Raw genomic sequence first — 19801 nt, forward strand, 5'->3', positions numbered from 1 at the left:
CTTTCGTCATCTTGTCCATCGTTGGTCGCGTCTCACGGTCCGACATAGGGGAGCATGCGTGGGAGATTCCACGGGTAGTTTCCCCGAGACATCTTTTTTTTCTTTTTCGTAAGGTCAACGAGGGGTCAAACAACGTGCCCCCAGCAGGGTTGTAAAATTGAGAATAAGAAAAGGAGCATTACAAAAAAACCTGTGTTTGCTTATAAGAACAGATAACAGTGTCCCCAAAAATATCTGGGAGGAATGTATGCAAAAGGACGTAGCAAACATGTTTGAAGTTTTCTGCCAGCATCTCGCCTCCCCCCCCCCCCCCCTTTCCAGAAAAAAAAAAAAACTTGAAGCATGTTATGAGTAATACAAGAATGGGTACAAGTGTTTAAGTTCATTCTAAATATAGATTTTTTAAAGTATTTGCAAGATACCAAGTTATCATGAGAAGTACTGATTATAGAATATTCAATCTGCGGTGGAAGCACCAAAAGATATTGACAGAAGAACTAGGGGGCTGTGCTGATCCTGTGCCATTGTCTTGTGGTGCTGCTGTTGCCATGGTATACCAACAACTCACCAGTGTACGGTTCTCCTCTGTTGTATGTTAACTATGTGCTTGTTTGACACAGAGTATTCCATGGCCACTTTTGTTAAATCCTATCATCCAGAAATCTTTAGTCACAGTCTTGATCTTGTGCTGCACTGCTATCTTCTGTTTTGTCAGCCTCAAAGGTTTGCAGAATGTGGCTGTGTAGGAAAAACTTCATTGGTGTGCTGGTGCCTTGTGTACCAATTGCCTGGCATTATGCCAGTGAATGGAGCGTGCATGTTCCCTCATGATTGCCTTGGAAATGTTGCTATGGGTTATGGCGCATGTATATGGGTTTTTCTGCGCACCCAAATTTCGTTGACTTTTGTCAGGATCATACATGTCAGAAGGGCTGGTAGTTATTATATCAGAGCAGTGTGAATGTGAAAAAACATACTGCAGTGGGTAAATGAAAACTAAAAAGACTGGTACGATGTAAAGCTGCTCAAACCGCTCACCAGTTCTTGAAAAAGTGAACATATCACCTCTAAATTAAAGTTTCTGTTTGGGCGAGTTGGTAATGATCCATTTGCTTCAGTGGTTGTGTTGCATGTCTTCCTTTCATGTGTCCTGTCTTCCCGCACTCTTTAACAATGACATCACTACTACGCTTCACAGTTTTTTACCTAATGTGTTTGTCTTGGGTGGCTTCCAAAAATTGCTCAAGCTTGCAGATCTGCAATGTCAACAGGCCGGCATATCAAGGTCCACAGAATGTTAAATTATAGAATAACTTGGACGGTGAGCTGCGTGCATTGCTAAATAATCAATTTCAAAAAGAACTGCCTAACTATGTTATTGACATTGTTGTAATCAAAAGCTGTGTAGCCCACCCCTGTTACGCCTCTAAAAGAAGAGACAGCAGTGTGTGTAAATAAATAAAAAAATACTCGAATGCTTCCTTCCCAAAAAATTGATGCCATGCAATGACACCATTTTTTAGACATCAACTGATAATCCTTATCGCATGCTTTGTAGCATTTCCAGCCTTTGTAGCGTTTCCAGCAGTCAGCCTGTCTGTAAAGGTGTTTTTTGTTATTGTTTCGGCGATGTAGGTGCCGAATGGGCTCGGCAGCACTGCAACGATGTCCACGTACGCTCACCTGCGTCGCCTTTTTGTCGTGCAGGTGCTGGCGCTCGTGCCTTTCAGTCCGCCGGCTGGTGCTTGTGCTGACGCGAGCTGGGCCATCGGCAACACCCTCCTGCCGGTACCATCGCCATATCATCCGTGGAGCAACAACGCCTGGTTGTGCATCCCGGCCGGACCCTAGTCGGCTGGATCACTAGGACCGACCCAGTGCCATCTACGCCCTCCCTCAAGTAGGCCTACCTTGGAATACTGCCCAAACGCCAGCTTTGGTTCCTGTCTGAGTACAGCGCATGTGCCACTCTACCCACCCAACCTCCCCCCAACGATGATAGCCAGCATGTCTACGTCACCGCAGCGTCCACACTACTTAAGGACAGCACCAACGCCGAACGCGCTTAATGGGCTCGGCAGCACTGCAACGATGTCCACGTACGCTCACCTGCGTCGCCTTTTTGTCATCTAGGTAAACTATGAACACTCATTATTTGCGCGGCGTACCCGTTATGCGGCATTGCTAGTGCTGCCGAGCCCTCAGTGTTGTGTCGCGACTGCCTTTGAATGCCTCGGTGTCATCCGCCAACTGCTGATTTTGGCGGGTGATGTTGAATTAAACCCCGGTCCCAACACCCGCGGTGCTGCTCCGCAAGATTCTTCCGACATAATGGAAGCTTTGAATGAACTTCAATCTGGACAGGCATCTTTGCTGGCCGAAATGAAAACAATTCGCAGCACGTTAACCCAAAATGACAAAGCGCTAGGTGAAAAAAGAAGCAGACTATCTAAAATTGAAAAAGATTGCGAATCATTTGGCGCCATAAAGGATGATATAAGCGAAGTTCGGGAGCTTGCAGAGCAAAATGCAGGTGAAATATCGAACATTATGTCTAAGCTGGCCGACTGTGAAGACAGGGCACGCCGATCCAATTTGTTGTTTTTTTGGCTTAAAAGACACTAACCAAGAAACCTGGGCTGAATCTGAAAAGATTGTCACTGAAGTATGCAAAGAAAAACTAGACGTCACAATCAACCCAACAGACATTGAAAGAGCTCACAGACTGGGAAAGTTTGATGCTAACAAAATCAGGCCGATTATTGTTAATTTTGCTCACTATAAAACAAAAGAAAAAATTCTTTCTTGTGCTAGCAAACTAAAGGACAGTGGCTATAGTGTTTCTGAGGACTACTCTAAAACTACTCTCTTGGCAAGGAAGCAGCTACTTGCATTTGGAAAATCGCTAACCGAAAAATACAAACTCCGGTATAATAAGCTCATCATTGGTACCACTACGTACACTTATGATCATGTTACAAACAAAGTCGTTCCCCGCACTCCATAGCTACCCAATGGCCCTTCCGAAAAGACTAAGCTCCGCCCCTTGACCATTCTTTACACTAACATCCGCAGCCTTCCACCTAAGCTTGACACCCTCGCCAGTCTCATACGCACGACGGAGAGCAACATAATTGTACTAACCGAAACATGGCTAAATTCGTCCATAGGAGACTCCGAGATACTTTCCGTGTTTCCAAATTTCAATTTCTTTCGACGTGACAGGATAAACAGGCGAGGAGGTGTACTAATCGGTGCTCATCAGTCATGTCGTTGTTCCGAGATTAATCTTGCATCCCCTCTAGAATTGCTTTTCATTCAATGCCATGCTTCGTTCCCTCCAGTTATCATCGGCGTTTGCTATCGACCACCTGATCTAACAGATTCCTTTGTGGCTCACTTCCATGAAACACTCCGCGTCATAACTACGTCACATCAGCACATTCCCATTCTTCTTTATGGTGACTTTAATTTTCCCGATATTACCTGGTCTGACCTCCCTGCCATTACATCCAAAGATAACATCGAAAGTGACTTTGTTAACATGTGCCTAACCTTCGGCTTGTCCCAGCTCGTATCTAACCCTACCAGGCAAACTGATCATTCTTCTAATATTCTTGACCTTGTATTCACTTCCCACCCAGATAACGTGTCACTTCTGCTTCATTTACCTGGGTTTAGTGACCACTCCGTAATACTAAGCACATTTTCCTTCAAACTGCCATACCTGAAAAAGCAAAAAAAGACACTAACCTTATATGACAAAGGGAACTACACAGCCATGAACGCAGAACTGTCAGACTTTTGGGCGTGGCTGGTCCTTGACTTCTCAAGCCGGTCTATTGAAACTAACTGGTCTCTCTTCAAACACAAAATGCATCAACTGATTGATAAGCACATCCCTACTATCACCATCACAGAAAAATCACCGTCACCGTGGTTTAATAACGAACTGAAGCACCTCAACAACAAAAAGAAAAGACTTTTTCGAACAGCCAAACGCCTGAATAGCGCTTGCACGTGGAAAAGGTATCAGTCTGCGGAAAAAATATTCCAATCTTTAGCAAGCCAAACCAAACGTTCCTTTTTTTCATCACTTTTACCGTCTATGCTGCGCACCAATCCTAACAAGTTTTAGAAAACTATTAATCCTACACGCCACAAACCTCTAACATTACACAAAGATGGTAACATTCTCATACCGGAACAAGAAGTCTGTAGCACTCTTAACTCCTTTTTTTTTTGCTCAGTTTTTACTAAAGAACCTGAAGGCAAATTACCATACTTCCCTGTCTTCGATCACCCTGTTATGCTAGACATTCTGTTCGATACCAGTGGAATTATGATACTAATCGAATCATTGAAAGTGCCCTCTTCATCTGGTATTGATGGCTTAAACTCTAAAGTTCTAAAAAATACTAAGAACATTGTTAGTGTCATCTTATGCCACCTTTTTCAACAGTCTCTAACATCAGGTGTGCTGCCACAAGACTGGAAAATAGGTAAGATCGTCCCAGTCCCCAAAAAAGGTTCATCTTTTTCTTGTAAAAACTACCGCCCTATTTCCCTCACAAGCATTTGTTCAAAACTGATTGAACATGTTATTTATTCTCACATCATTAAATTCCTAGTCTCAGTAAACTTTTTTCACCCTAAACAACATGGTTTCTTAAAAGGACTTTCCTGTGATTCCCAACTAGCCCTTTTCATCAATGACCTTAGTTCGCATCTTGACTTAAATATCCCTCTTGACGCGCTGTTTCTTGACTTTGAAAAAGCCTTCGATAAAGTACCGCACAAAAGATTACTACTAAAACTCTCGCGTCTAAACCTTAATCATTTAGTGATGAACTGGCTTCAAAACTTTTTGACTAACAGAGAACAATTCGTCTACGCTAACAAATCGTCGTCCCCTCGTTCTCCGGTTACTTCAGGTGTTCCTCAAGGCACAGTGCTCGGACCCTTGCTTTTTCTCATTTACATTAATGATCTTCCTTCCAACGTTACCTCTAACATCCGGCTATTTGCAGATGATTGCGTAATTTACTGCCCGATTTCTACAAGCACCGACTCCGACACCCTTCAACAAGATTTAACCCGAACTGAAACCTGGTGCAAGCCGTGGTTAATGTCCCTTAATATTGCTAAAACATGTATGATTTCCTTCCATCGCGGGCAATCCCACATTCCCTCTAGATATGTTTTTTTTGGTTCTGAAGTGCGTTCCGTTCTTACCTGTAAGTATTTAGGCATTACTTTAACTCATACCCTAACATGGTCTTCACATATAAAGAACATCGCTAATGAGGCTAACCGCACCCTTGGCTTCCTACGTCGAAATCTTCGTTTTGCTACCCCTTCCATTAAATTATTAGCTTACCAAACTTTCGTCGGACCTAAATTAGAATTCGCTTCAGCAGTATGGGACCCTCATCAGTCGAACCTCTCGCTAACACTTGAAAAAATACAAAATCGCGCTATCCGCTTTATTTACTGTGATTATTCATATTATACTAGTGTGTCTTCTCTAAAATCTAGAGCCTCTTTGTCTAGTCTTGAAACAAGAAGAAAAATATCTCGATTATGCTTGTTCCATAAGTTTTATCATTCATCTTTAGGAGCATCGATCATATCAGCAGCACATCATCTGTCCAGCCGCATTCACCACAGCAAGACAGTGTACCCTCCCCCTGCAAGAACCGCATCTCATTTGCGATCTTTTTTTGTCAAATCATCTCGGGACTGGAACGATCTGCCGCCGGAAGCCATACACCTTACCAACCCCACCAAATTCAAGAAAAAGATTGAGGCCATCATCTTGTAGTCTGTCATGCCCATCCCTCATGTAATGCCCCATATCTGGGGTCTTTAAGGTAATAAATAAATAAATAGATTAAACCAAGGCGCAGTGTTAGTGCATGAATCAGTCAATAAGAACAGCATGTTTATCAACGTGTACTGTACGCGTTAAGTGGCATATGAACCAAGTCACTCACACATGGATAATCTAGTCCGCAGAAAATGTTGCTTATTTCGCACGAAACGCGACCACAGAATGGAAAAAGCCAATTCAGCAGCGAGAAGAGGTAATTGATGTGTTGTGGATGTGAAAAATGAGATCCAGGCATGGGGACAGAATGCCGAAAAGAAACTCCGGACCATAATCAGCTCGGCATTCTTTCCGGCTTTCCGCAGCAGCGCCTCGCGGAAAGTCAACTTCACGCGACTGCATGTTCCCTTTAACAGTGTACCATACTGTACAGAAAACTAACATCCATAACGGTGTGACGCTGCATGTGACCGAGGGTGTGGTTTGACTGCCAATTTATGAGGACTGGAAGGAATACATCACTCATCTGACATCCGCACTGTGCAGAAAGTTGTGTGGACTCTTGTGCAGCTCCATAGCCGCCGTGGTGGCTGAGTGGTTACGGCGCTCGGCTGCTGGCCCGAAAGACGCGGGTTCAATCCCGGCCGCGGCGGTCGAATTTCGATGGAGGCGAAATTCTAGAGGCCCGTGTACTGTGCGATGTCAGTGCACGTTATAGAACCCCAGGTGGTCGAAATTTCCGGAGCCCTTCACTACGGCGTCTCTCATAGGCTGAGTCGCTTTTGGACGTTAAACCCCCATAAAACCATCTTGTGCAGCTCCTGACCGCAGCGGTGGCCAAGTGGTTGAGCATCCGCCTCGGATGCGGGAGGTGCGGGGTTCGATCCCCAGTGCCGCCGGGTACCCACCGGTGATACAATGGGTACAAGCTTTCCCCTGGTCTGGTGCTCGGCTTATTTAGGGTGAAATGCTTGGAAAACGGGTCCTTGACCCCACCTTGAGAAAAAGAAAAATACCTTGTGTCATGGCGCTCTTTGGCCTTAGATGCCCTTGCGCCATAAAAATCCATAATCATAATCATAATCTTGTGCAGCTCCTTAACTTATGTTTCAAACAGAAAACTCGCAGTGCCTTGGTGTGAAGTACCTTGTAGGAAATGGCTTGTTTGATGAGAAGGGGCCTGGTCTTGCAGCGTTAGTAATCGTAATTTTTATTTTTGGTTAAGTACATAGACAGTGAATACAGGGGAAAGGATGATGCACTACTGCTGCTGCTTGCCATTTACTGTTCGCACTCTTGCACAGACTTATGCAGTAAAGAGTGCTGGCACTGTGAATGAATAAGAATCATCATCATGACAACATGTTTCTGTAGTAAAATGTCGGCCGGAGTAGATGTGCAGTTTTCTCTTTTCAGACTATGAATTATTTCTGTTCAGACAATTTCTCGGGTTATCAGATATGCTTCTTCTCGTTACAATATGTCAAAGATATGTTGGCATCTGCATACTCTGCAATGAAAGCTGAGGAAACCACCATTCTCTGACTTTTACATTTTTGCAATGCTTATAAAAACAATCATTTAAATGTACCCCAGTCTGCCGTTAAAGAAACTGTACCTAAGACAGTGGGATCCAATGTACAATGAATCCTGTGCGCTGAAAAAATCTGATGTTATGTTTTTTTTTTCGCATTCTATTCGTGCAAGAAATGGTTGGCCTAGTCATCTGGCACAACGATTGCAGCTCATTTGGCACAGAAAACAACCACTTTGACATTAAATCGCTGTCCGATTTTCTCTTGGCTATATACATATATGGCAGCTTGGTTGCACTGAAGAGCAATGAGGAGACAGTGCTTTTATTAAAGGACTGCTTCAATACAATTCATTCCACCGTAAACTTGCCAAGACAGCTATCATGAAGACATCTCTTCAATGTCATGTTCACACCATGTTGGCATCAGGTCCTTAAAGGATGCACACTTAGCAGAAGCACAGTACCTTAACTACGTTTTGGCCAATGTTGCTGAAGGGTTATGGGGGTTAACGTCCCAAAGCGACTCAGGCTATGAGGGACGCCGTAGCGAAGGGCTCTGGAAATTTCAACCACCTGGGGTTCTCTAACGTGCACTGACATCGCACAGTACAAGGGCCTCTAGAATTTCGCCGCCATGGCCGGGATCGAGCCCGCGTCTTTCGGGTCAGCAGCCAAGCGCCATAACCACTGAGCCACCGCAGCGGATGTTGCTGAAGGCTTCATGGTATAGTCTCCAGGGCATTTCAGCTGTTGCATAGCTTGAAAATCAAGCAGCAAACTAATGTCAGTGTTTTTTTTCTGCACAGCACTAGCTGCATTACTTTGTAGGGTGAGAGCAACCACTTCTGGGAAAAAAGTGTACAAAGAAATATGTAAGGAAAAAATTCCACTGTACATTATTCGGTGTATTAGACCCTGCTGTCATCGGGCAGGTGTTCAGAAGAGCACACTGGGGTACATATTTTTTCCGCTCCTCACGCCACAGTTTCACCTGAGGCTGCAGGATGTGAAAATAAATAAATTTTCAAATGACCACCTCCATAAGCATTTCAACATTGTAAAGAAAAGAATGGAAGCTTCGTCAACCTTTGTTGCGCCAACCTGCACGTGCAAAGAGAACAAAGCCACTCAAAAAATAATGAAAACAAAGCTGTTCACTTGCAGTGTGATGACCACTCTGGAAAAAAAAAAGCACACAAGAAAAACAGTTGCGGTGAAAATTAAGCGGTATTTGGTCTTGAGATATGACTGCGGTTAAGCGCAGAGGAACTGAGCTTAACAGCAGTTGAAAGCTCTAAATTTACAAGTATAAGCAGCAAGAACAATTTAATTTAGTCCAACCAGTGAGGAATGAAAGCGAAATTAAACTTTGGGAGTTAGGCAGGTCCAACACTTGACCTCAGCTTTGATGCACAGACTCTAGCATCGATACTGCCAGATTCGGGAATAGCTCAACTCAGCAGTGCAGTGTCTGTCATTGTGCAGACATCCTGCACAAGAATTGGAATTTCGTTATGGAACATGCAAATGGTGCTAACATGAACACAGAACCATATGCAAACAGATAGGTGAACCAGGGAACCTAAAACTCCAGTACAAAAGGTGCAAACGCACACAGAAACCTGGAAGGATTCTGCATAGCCAACAAAGCCCACATATACATTGGCTCACCATCGATGTCACAGAGCAGCCAAGAAATCGCATTCCTCACAGGGAGGTCACAGGCAAATGAATGTGCTCATCAATGACATGCTCCTCATGAGTCTTCAGGAATGCCTGCAGCTGATGCAGTAGACCAGGAAGTGATGAACAACTGGTGAACAAGCAAGGCGTCTGCAGGGCCACTGTGGATACAACAGCAAACAGAATCGGACACCCAGTGCGAATCCTGCCATCATGTCTCTCACGGCCTGTGAGGCACTTCGCACCGCAGTACAAGTTTTGCGACCGGGAAAATGTTCAAGTTTCTAAGATTATAATTTGAAATTCACTGCTTGTTGTTATGCAGAAAAGCATACTGTAATCCCAGTGTATATATATGAATAAATGTCTTTTTTTTTATTTTTCTTCCCAATTTGTTATGGACAGTTTTGACGGGGGACGAAAGTACCATATTAACGAGGCATGCCTCTATAACCATGCAGTATTCGAAAAACACCACCTGGTTTCGCATGATATGCATGGCCTTCCTAAGGAACGTCCCTCATCCCTGCTATGACAAAAAAATACAGAAATGGTAGGGCAGTAAGTTGAGCACACAGAAAAGGTATTATGCAAAACTTTCTGAAGTAAACAGCAACCAGCCAAACAAGCTTCAGTGTTCATTTTGAGAGTCCTTTCAATGTTCCTGTTATGAGGAAGCCCACTAACTTTGCATGCATCTTCTAATGTGGCTGTATCAAAAGACGAACAGCATGATAAACACTGCCACTATAGTGGGAGCGATGCATAGGGAGACTCTTTGGATACCAATGATGGCAGGGGAGTCACCTTTATCTCGGCCATGGAAGAACAGATGTGGTAACTTGCAGACAGTGGCTACATACAAAGTGCTACAATGTGGCGTTTCTGGGGTGCACCCATGGCAATAAACAGTCTCACAGTAAAGTATTCCTGCATCATAGTCAGCTGCTGAAGTGTCAAGCAAGAGTGATTTCTGCATATTTCCAACCAGTCTGCTGGCACTTAGTGATTGCCAAATGGCCACTATTTCAAACAACATTTCTCGTCATGTGCCACTCTGTGTCAAAAAGAGGTGGCACCTTGCCCATTTTCAAAGTTCACTCGCACTTGACAAGCAACTGCGAGAACCAGTCAGAAAGTCAATGCAGCAAGCAATACAGCACTTGATGTAAACATTAGGATTTCAAGTCAGCATGATATGTCCGGCAGTCTGTCCCACATTTCCATTTAAGAAGGGACGCAACTTTCAACAAAATTGAGTTTATTTCTAGAGTATTTACATTAAATTTTTTGAGCAATTTAAAAATAATTTTATAACAGCTCATCAAATGTCACTGTTTTATGTGCAGAACATTATTTTCTGATATATATTTTTCTTAAAACCTGCAAAGCTAAGAAAATATGGCAGAAGGCTAGTTCAACATTCATTGTTCTTGCAGGGTGAAGTCATTCTTGTAATTCTTTTTGTTTTGCAAAGCTCAAATTTTCGTTTTGAATTTTTGAGATTCAGTGTTTGTTGACATATTAAAGTGAGAAGAAAATTTCATACAAGTAGTTTAAAATTCATAAATTTGAAAAAACGGTTGTCTAGACCTGCGCTGCGGTCCTAGGAGTGCAACGAAACAAGTGGTCCAGAAAGCATAAAACTGTTGGGGACAAGTATGCTCCGTAAGGCATGTATCTAGGCAGAAAACCTTAACAGAGAAAATTGCCCGTTTCTTGAATGTTTCGTCACTATTCACAGCCGCCGAGGTTCATGAAACAATTTTTTTTACAGTACTTCCCAGTCGATTTCAAGAATTAAATTTGGGGACAGCAGAGTCATTCCACGCGAAAGGAGATGCACCAAATTCTTGGTATTGTAGATTTCGCTGAGAAAATTCATGGACGACCAGTCCCAACAGAAGTGTAGACACCTTCTTTCAAAGAAAAAAAAATTTTTCTCCATATATCATGCTCCAAAGTGTAAGACATCACCTTCATCTGGGCATTTTGCAAGAATTATTGCTCAGGAACCGGTCCTTGTCAGCAAAGTTTATCTCCGCATGTAGTCTGGTATTGAGATGCCCTGTCATGCCTCAAAAAATAAACTGGATGATGCCATTTTGGTTTAAAATGGAAGTGCTTAACAGGAGAAAAATTTGAAGATTTCCGCATTTTTAAAACTAAACTTGGAGTCTAAATTTAACCAAACTTTTTTGGAGTTTTGCCTGAAACCTTGATCTAGCATTGTTTGAATTAAACTTGAACCTTGCGTTGTTCTGTAATTTAAGAAAAAGTGCACAGATTTCTGCGGAAACGGCCACATTGAGGACCAGAAAACGCTATGTGGGCAACGGTGCTGGACAAAAAAATTAGCCAAATGGTCAACCCATTTAGTTTCGCATATTAAAAAAACTAGAAAAATATTTTTTGTTGCCGACAAATAAATTTTTATAAAGGAGTTCCAGCGATGTGGTGCCAGCACCTGTTACGGTCCGTCCGGTAAAACCCTGCTTTTATTTCCGGCCTTGCTAAACTCTAGCAATTGCCATTAGCATTGGACATATTGTGAGAAGATGGCGCAATGGAGCCATTTCAGTGTTTTCATTTATTCTTAAAGAATATGTTTGGGCGGAATACTCATGGTATACAGGGTGTGCCATGTTATTCCCTATAGATATGACCTAAACGCAGGATTTAAAAAGCCAATCTGAAAGTGTTATATGGATAAGCATTTATTATTTACATTGCACTTGACTGAGGCATCAGCCTCGCCGATTATTCAACTTCCAAAGCTGTGGTGTACAGCATATGCAATGTTTAATCAACCATTTGCATTGAATTAAATCGGACACCTTGTATATGCACAAAATATGAAGGGGAGACTGCATACTACAGCAAAAAAAAAAAGGGTTATAACATCATGTGGCCTGAATTACAAACAGCTGGGGATAAGAGTTAATGGAGAATACCTAAATAATCTGTGATTTGCTGATGACATTGCCTTGCTGAGTCACTCATGAGATGAATTGCAAAGCATGATCAATGATTTAAACAGGCAGAGCAAAACGGTGGGTCTAAAAATTAACATGCAGAAAACCAAAGTAATGTTCAATAGCCTAGCAAGGGAACAGCAGTTCACAACTGGAAGCGAGATGCTGGAAGTGGTAAGGGAATATGTCTACTTAGGGCAGGCAGAAACTGTTGACCTGGATCATGAGAGGGATATAACTAGAAGGATAAGAAGGGTGGAGCGCATATGGGAGGTTCTCTCAGATCATGAATAGCAGTTTACCAATATCCCTCAACAGAAAAGTGTACAACAGCTGTATCTTGCCGGTGCTCGCCTACAGGGCAGAAACGCGGAGGCTAACGAAAAGGGTTCAGCTTAAGTTAAGGACCACGCAGCGAGCCATGGAAAGAAAAATGTTAAGTGTAACATTATGAGACCTGAAGCGGGCAGAGTGGGCGAGGGAACAAACACGGGTTAATGACATCCTAGTCGAAATCAAGAGGAAGAAATGGGCTTGGGCAGGGCATGTAATGCGAAGGCAAGATAACCGTTGGTCCTTAAGGGTAACGGAGTGGATTCCAAGAGAAGGCAAGCGTAGCAGGGGACGGCAGAAAGTTAGGTGGGCGGATGAGATTAGGAAGTTTACGGGGATACGGTGGCTGCAGCTGGCAAAGGACAGGGTTAATGGGAGAGACATGGGAGAGGCCTTTGCCCTGCAGTTGGCGCAGTCATGCTGATGATGATAATGATGAAGATAGCGTGCTCATATATTTTTGTCGGCATTCTTGGTGATATGAAAGCCCCAGTTTTACCTCTTGCCTTTGCAAAGAACACTGTAACACTGTGTTTTCAAGGGCAGGGCAGCAGCCATGTTTCTTGCATTTGCTACAGTGCATTGCCAAATGGGCATACTCCCACACGGTAGGCGAATCTCTGCCTGTATTCCAATTTGTGTCCCTTTTGAAAACATCCCTTTCAGCGAAACCTAATTGGCCAAAATGCCAGAAGCAGATGTGCATCTACTTCCGCCATTTGGGGCAGTCAGGTGTCACCGAATGAAATTTTGAAAAAAGACAATGCGCAAAACTAACAACACAGGAGAAAGACAGACGAAACAAGTGCAACTCTGCAACTGTGTATTCACTTGAAAGCGAGTGAATAGATCAGCAAAAAGGCAAGACCAGGCTTCAACAAGCTGGCTATCCTACTCTGCTCAGTTGCCAAAGTGTTACTGAAAAAGGTTAAAAAAAGAAAAGTGTAATAATGTGCAAAAAACGATGTTGCCAAACAGAAAACTAAACCTGTGATAATTCCTTATATTCATAAGATGGCACACAATCTGAAACATGTTGAGGCAAAGTTTAAAGTTCGTGTAGTTTTTCCACCCCCAAGAAGCTGTTCTCCTTGTGTGGCAAAATGGATTCAAACAAACCGAAACAAGCAGAATGCCAGAAAAAGCATGTGACGCCGTTTGTGAAATGTGCAGTGGGCGTAGTTTATCAGATCCCATTGACGTGTGGGAAATCTTACATTGACCAAACGGGCTGATGTATTAATGATAGCCTTGCTGACCATAATCACGCATTAAAGAACGGCACGGGTTCTTTCTTACCACATTACTTTAAATCCTGCAGTGAAAAAGAAGAAAAAATGCCAGGCGAAGCTGAAGAAAACAAAAATCTTAAGCAGGGGCAAAGATACTACAGCCCGTGAACTTATAGAGGCGTTCCACATCAACAAAGGCGAAGAAAAGAAAGTGTGTTTTTAGATATGTGCTGAGCCACATTTTTTTCTATAGCCATTTGTTACCTTTTTGTTTCTACTTGTGCGCATGTGTGGGTCCCTCTCTGCTCTTGCCTTTTTGTCTATATATTCACTTGCTTCAATAGCTGAATAAACAGTTGCACTTGTTTCGTCTGTCTTCCCCCAGCATTGTCTGTTTTGCACGTCTGTTTTCAAAACCATGCACCATCTTAGCCCTACAGAGAGTATTACCAAATGGGATGTTTTTGAATGAGCCGCAAGTTGGAATAAAGGGCCTTGTTGATGGCCCTGAGGCGCATTGTGTTTGCTTATGTGTTTTTTTGTGAACTCTTTCAGCTCTTAATCTTTTGCTCAACCTTGGGTACACTTTGGCAAGCTTATGAGAGGAGGTCTAAAATTTGTGGCCGTTAGTTGATGGAACGAAAGACAAAGGTTGTACCAAAAGAGTCTATTCATTCAAACATCTCTCAACATATTTGCCATTGATGTCAGTGTGTTTCTTGTGACAGGTTTATTTTTCCTAATATGCTTTGAAATTACTCCTTTGTAGCTTTTGCACTTCACTGTTCCGAGTGGCAGTGGTCTCATTTCTGGAAATAAACAGTGGTCCTAGATGAATCTTCATTCACAAAATGCTGTTGGAATTCAACAAATCAATAGGGGGGCCTGAGCCCATAGTGAAAATGGTACAGTATCCTTGTTCATTTTTGTTCTTTCAAGAATGCCGCCGTTGTCTTTGCACCATCTCCACATTTTTCTCATATTTATAGTCAGTATGTGTATTTGGAAAAGCACCATGAAGCAGTTATGCCTCTAGAACGACATAGGAATGCCACTCTAAGCTTGACAAGACAGAACATTCATGCAGCAAAATGTATTGCCAAAGTCCACAAAAATTTGGAGCTCCTCGCATAAATGGCACCAAAAACATAGGCTTACTCGTTACCTGCCTGCAGCTTTCTTGACGTGAGAAACATAATGCAGGTAAGGCATGGAACACACTCGCTTCCTCTCTTCATTGCTCTTCAAATGCTGTGTGTGTGTGTGTAGTTCTCATTTCTCCTCCTTCCTTTCTTGCTTTTTCACTGTTTTTTTTTTCACAGGGCTATATCCACCAACCAAATCTTTGCTTGCATGTTTTCTTGTTTGAAACGATGCATTAGACATTAGTATATATGGATCACCCCATACACATTAGAGTCACTAAATAATTTACAATCGAATTTTCTCTTGATGCTGTTTTGATTCCAGCGGCTAGGAGGTGGTTGTGATATCAAGGGTTGGTGTACGTCACATGCGGCATAAAATAAACTGCAATATAACTGCTCCTTCTTTGTTTTCATTAACTGCAATGCTAAAACAAGGCTGTCTCAAGAGCTAGAATGACTACAAATGAAGAAGCAGTGACCTATACTGACCTTTGATGTCATAGCCATTGTCTGGTTGTCTAAACCGAAACAGCATGAGAAAATAAATTGAATTTTAAATCACATAACAGTCGTAGCTAAATGCCATGCGGTGATCCATGCATTCTAATATCTTATGCTTCACTACAGAGAAGACAAGATGTAACTAAAATCGGGTGTCATTTTCAAAAGTGAGTAACAGTATGATATTCACTGTGGTCTCCCTTTATTATTGTTTAACCATGTTCACAATACATCAACCTTTTCATGCAGTGCAGATGATAGTAACTGCATGAAGCTTATCTATTTAATAAGGTACACTACTTGTGCAATGTATGAAAGAACTCGGACCGGCACCTACAAAATGTGCCAACTTTCTTCTGTCATGAGCATGTTTGCAATTCGTAACGGTGAGAGAAAGCTGAGCTAGCAGCACAAGCGGCCACTTCAGCAAGAATGAAACAATTAATGACCTCACTGACACCACGCCTGGCCTCATCTTTTTTTGAGATGCATATAATTTCGTATATGTAGAATTGCAAGGGAAATTAGCAGAGCTCAAAACGGGACGAAGCCTTTGCAAGTTTGTCCAGCGTTACACTATGTGTATGACCCTTTTAATTGTTGAGAACTGGAAGTGATTTCCTCACTAAATTCCCTTGAGATGATAAATTCATGCATTTACATTTCGAGCACTCTATCTCGAGTCAACATACACTGAAGCTGGGTGCAACACTAATGAGGTGTATAATTCAGTGTTTGGCGTTCAGAAGCTTTGTACACCACAGCTCTCTGGAATATGAAATTGCACATATGAACATATGAAAGATCTGTTTTAAACTTTGTACACCACAGCTCTCTGGAATATGAAATTGCACATGTGAGCATATGCAAGATCTGTTTTTAGATGGACCAGCTTATTATTAGTCATTGTACAACCTCACTTACACAGCTTTACACTCGACATCTAAAAGCAATCTTTGTGCAACGCACAGTTATGAGCAGGTTTTATTGCTTTCTCAGTGCATAGCAATCGTGAACTTCATGTATAAGTAATTTTAAAGTGCTCTGAAAAATTTCAGCCCCCAAATGAATGCCGCATAACTACACACAACATAAGCTTCAGTTATCACTGGGCAACCAACTGACCTTACAGGGGAAGCCGCCACAGTGGCTCACTGGTTATGGTGCTCGGCTGCTGACCCGAAAGACGTGGGTTCGATCTTGGCCACGGCGGTCGCATTTTGATGGAGGCAAAATATGCTAGAGACCCGTGTACTGTGTGATGTCAGTACACATAAAGGAACCCCAGGTATTCAAAATTATCTGGAGCCCTCTATTACAGCACCCCTCATAGCTAAAGTCGGCTTGGGATGTTAAACCCCACAAATCAAGCAAAACTTAAAAGAACACTGAGGATAAATTAAAGTTGACCTGCTTTTCGATAGACTACGATATTCTAATGTCAAAGGAACTGCTGTCACCAAAAACCGAGCTTTAATAAGACGGAAAACACCAAAAGGTGAACTACAGGTGTTGTCATCACCAGCTGATTTTGCAAGTAAACTGTCTGCGTAGGCACCAAATTTTGGGCATGGATTGCAAAGGCTATGTTACACTGCCATTCACTTCAAAATGGTGGTAACCCGACCTTCTCGGTTCGGATATCATGAGTTTGACTCATGGAGCAGGGAAACTTTTAAATTCAAATTTCTCAGCCATATTTAGCATTTGCTGGAGAAACTTCAGCACATCCAAAAAAAGCCAGAAAATGCCAGGAGGTTCTAAAACATTTGCATGATTGAACAAGACGAAAATAGCCCAAGTTGTGGCAAATTTCTAAGCAAAAACAGCATTACCTAGAATATTTACCAGTACCATTTACAGTACCTTCTTCTTCACAACTTCCTCAGTTCCCCTCTAAGAAGAAAGTCCACAGGGTAAACTGTTCTGTGGTCGTGGAAGAAGGGCGCAGCCATTGAAAGACCCCACTTCTCGCAAGACTTTCTGGACTGCTTCAAAAAAGTGAAAAACACATTTTCAGATGAGAGCATTGGATCAAATGGGCATTACCTTGAAGGAGATTAAATATGGGGCACCGGAAAATAATTACACAATTTTTTGATAAAAAATCTCCCCTCATAAAACGATGTTTGGCTAATTTCAGCCATACATTTATTCACAGTATGAATGACGATTTTGAGACATAGGTGAGAGGATGCACAATAAAGGATGCATTAAAAAAAAACGGTTACCTCCACATGATGTGGCCCACAAAATCGTAATTTGCGGATACATTGAATTAAGCTTGCCCAAGCGGCACTCTTTTACGCCATGTATTCTAGCAGTCTCTTAAGCACTAAAAAAAAATGGATACATCCACATGATGTGGCCCACAAAATTACAATTTACACATGCCTTGAATTAAGCTTGTCCAAGCGGCACTCTTTTACGCCATGTATTCATGCAGTCTCTTGCGCCCGAAAAAAAAAAAACGGATACATCCACATGATGTGGCCCACAAAATCATAATTTACACATGCCTTGAATTAAGCTTGTCCAAGCGGCACTCTTTTACGCCATGTATTCATGCAGTCTCTTACGCACTAAAAAAAAAAAAAGGATACATCCACATGATGTGGCCCACAAAATCATAATTTACACATGCCTTGAATTAACCTTGTCCAAGCGGCACTCTTTTACGCCATGTATTCATGCAGTCTCCGTGGTGCAAAATGCTGTTCATTCAGGTGAGTTCCTCAACTATAACAACTGCTATACAATGTTGAGCAAGTGGAAAAATAAATGTGAGGGTAAACTGTTACACTTCAAATATAAAAGGAATGTTGTTTTATTTTCCTGCATTTCAGAACTTTTCCGCAATGAAAAGAAAAGGCAACAGCTGCGATGTCCTTGTGACAGCACAGTTGTCCCACATAAATTACTCACCTGCATTAAACTTATCCCATACTACCCATACGGCAGACATCGTTGCTTCACCGCCTCACCGGCGTTCAAATAAATTACCTGCGTTATCGATGAAAACAATGAAAGCGAAGAAAATACCCACCTTGAATTAAGCTTTTGTAAACGGCACTCTGATAGTCACCGCAAGCGGCAGACATCGTTGCTGTCATTGAAAAGCACGAAAACCCAAAGGCGGCAGGGCGCCGCCATTCGCAATTACCGGCGTCGCGTCTATTTTCCACACTTGCCATGGCAACAGCTGCTCCGCGTGCGCGTTGGCGTAGGCAACCATGGCATGTATACATAGTTGTCAAGGCAAACAGCTGCTCCGCGCGCGCGTTGGCGTGGGCAACATTGAGCTTGTATGCAGCGGTAGCAGCGGCTAGCAAACGGAAACACGGTCGAGTATGCCGTGTTGTATCTGCCACAATATGTTCTGGGTGGACAGTCCAGCCCGGAAACCAATCATGGTGGGGGGAAAGAGGTCCTCCTTGTCTACGTGGGTGTGAAGTCTGTGTAGAATGATGTGCTCCATAACCTTCCCCAGGCAAGACGTGAGCGAGATGGGCCGGAGGTTTCCTAGCTCGAGTCGTTTGCCTGGTTTGGGTATGAAGATTACCTTGGCATGCTTCCAGCAGTCCGGAAGGCGACCTTCATGCCAATGGTGGTTGAAAAGGTCCGGAAGAGCTTCGACTGAATGGTCGTCGAGGTTGCGTAGCATCTTGTTGGTGATGCGGTCGTCGTCGCCGGCGGCCCCGGTGGTGGTTCAGGGCGGCGCGGACTTCCGACGCCATGATGTCTCTTTCCATGTCTGGGTTCTTAGATCCTGTGTATTGCGAGGGGATGGGATGGGTATGTCTGTGGAGATGTTGATGTATTTGTCTTTCAAGGTAACGAGGAGTTCCTCGTTGGTGCCTTGAAACGCGTGTATGGCGCTGTCTAGATTCTTGTGGGATGCAGACTTGGTGTGTATTGGATCAAGCAAGTGCTTGAGCAGAAACCAAGTGTTCTTGCATCCCAACTGCCCGTTGAGGCGGTCGCAAGTCTGGTGCCATTGCTCATGACTGAGTTTGGCAGAGTAGGCTTCGATCTCTCGTTCGAGGCGAGCGAGGCGAAGCTTGAGAGGACGGTTGTGTTTGCGTCTGAGCCAGCGAGCGTGGAGGCTGCGCTGGGCCTCCCACATGCGCATGAGTTTGGCGTCGGGGGTGAGGCCATCCTCCTCTTGGGTGGCCATGCAGGTGGCGTTAGCGGCGTCGCGGAGCAGTCTCTCTATGTGACGAGGTCGTTTATGGGGTCCTGCGGACACTGAGCTCGCACGTACCGGAAAGCGTCCCAGTTGGTGTGTGCGACGGGGGCCCTTGCTGTCTGTGGAAGGTAGTGCTGAGAACATAATGATCGCTACCTATGTTCATACCGAAATTTTCCCAGCGCGCGTCTGGGATATTGCGGGCGAAAGTGAGGTCCGGACAGCTGTCTTGCGTGACGCTGTTGCCGAAACGGGTGGATCGTTCGGGGTCAAGGAGTAGCGTGGGACCCAGAGTCTGGGCTGTCTCCCAAACCTTGGCTCCTTTGCGACCACAGGCTTTGCGGGGGTAGCCCCACTCGGCGTGCGGTGCGTT

General features: G+C 43.5%; 1 protein-coding gene across 11 annotated transcripts in view; it reads left to right on the forward strand.

Annotated features, from left to right (window-relative positions):
* The window catches only part of LOC144112913 (uncharacterized), a 194258-nt gene that overhangs the window by 120175 nt on the left and 54282 nt on the right, over positions 1-19801 (forward strand). For 8 of the 11 annotated variants that reach the window (XR_013310542.1, XR_013310543.1, XR_013310546.1 and 5 more), the window contains one exon: positions 1708-6843. The gene's annotated coding sequence lies outside the window, so the exon portion shown is untranslated. Of the gene's footprint in view, positions 1-1707; positions 6844-19801 lie in introns of those variants that run through there. The other 3 variants (XR_013310548.1, XM_077645740.1, XR_013310545.1) reach the window with 2 other exon arrangements.

This window comes from Amblyomma americanum, chromosome 1, assembly GCF_052857255.1.
Source record: "Amblyomma americanum isolate KBUSLIRL-KWMA chromosome 1, ASM5285725v1, whole genome shotgun sequence".
NCBI classification, from domain to species: Eukaryota; Metazoa; Arthropoda; class Arachnida; order Ixodida; family Ixodidae; genus Amblyomma; species Amblyomma americanum.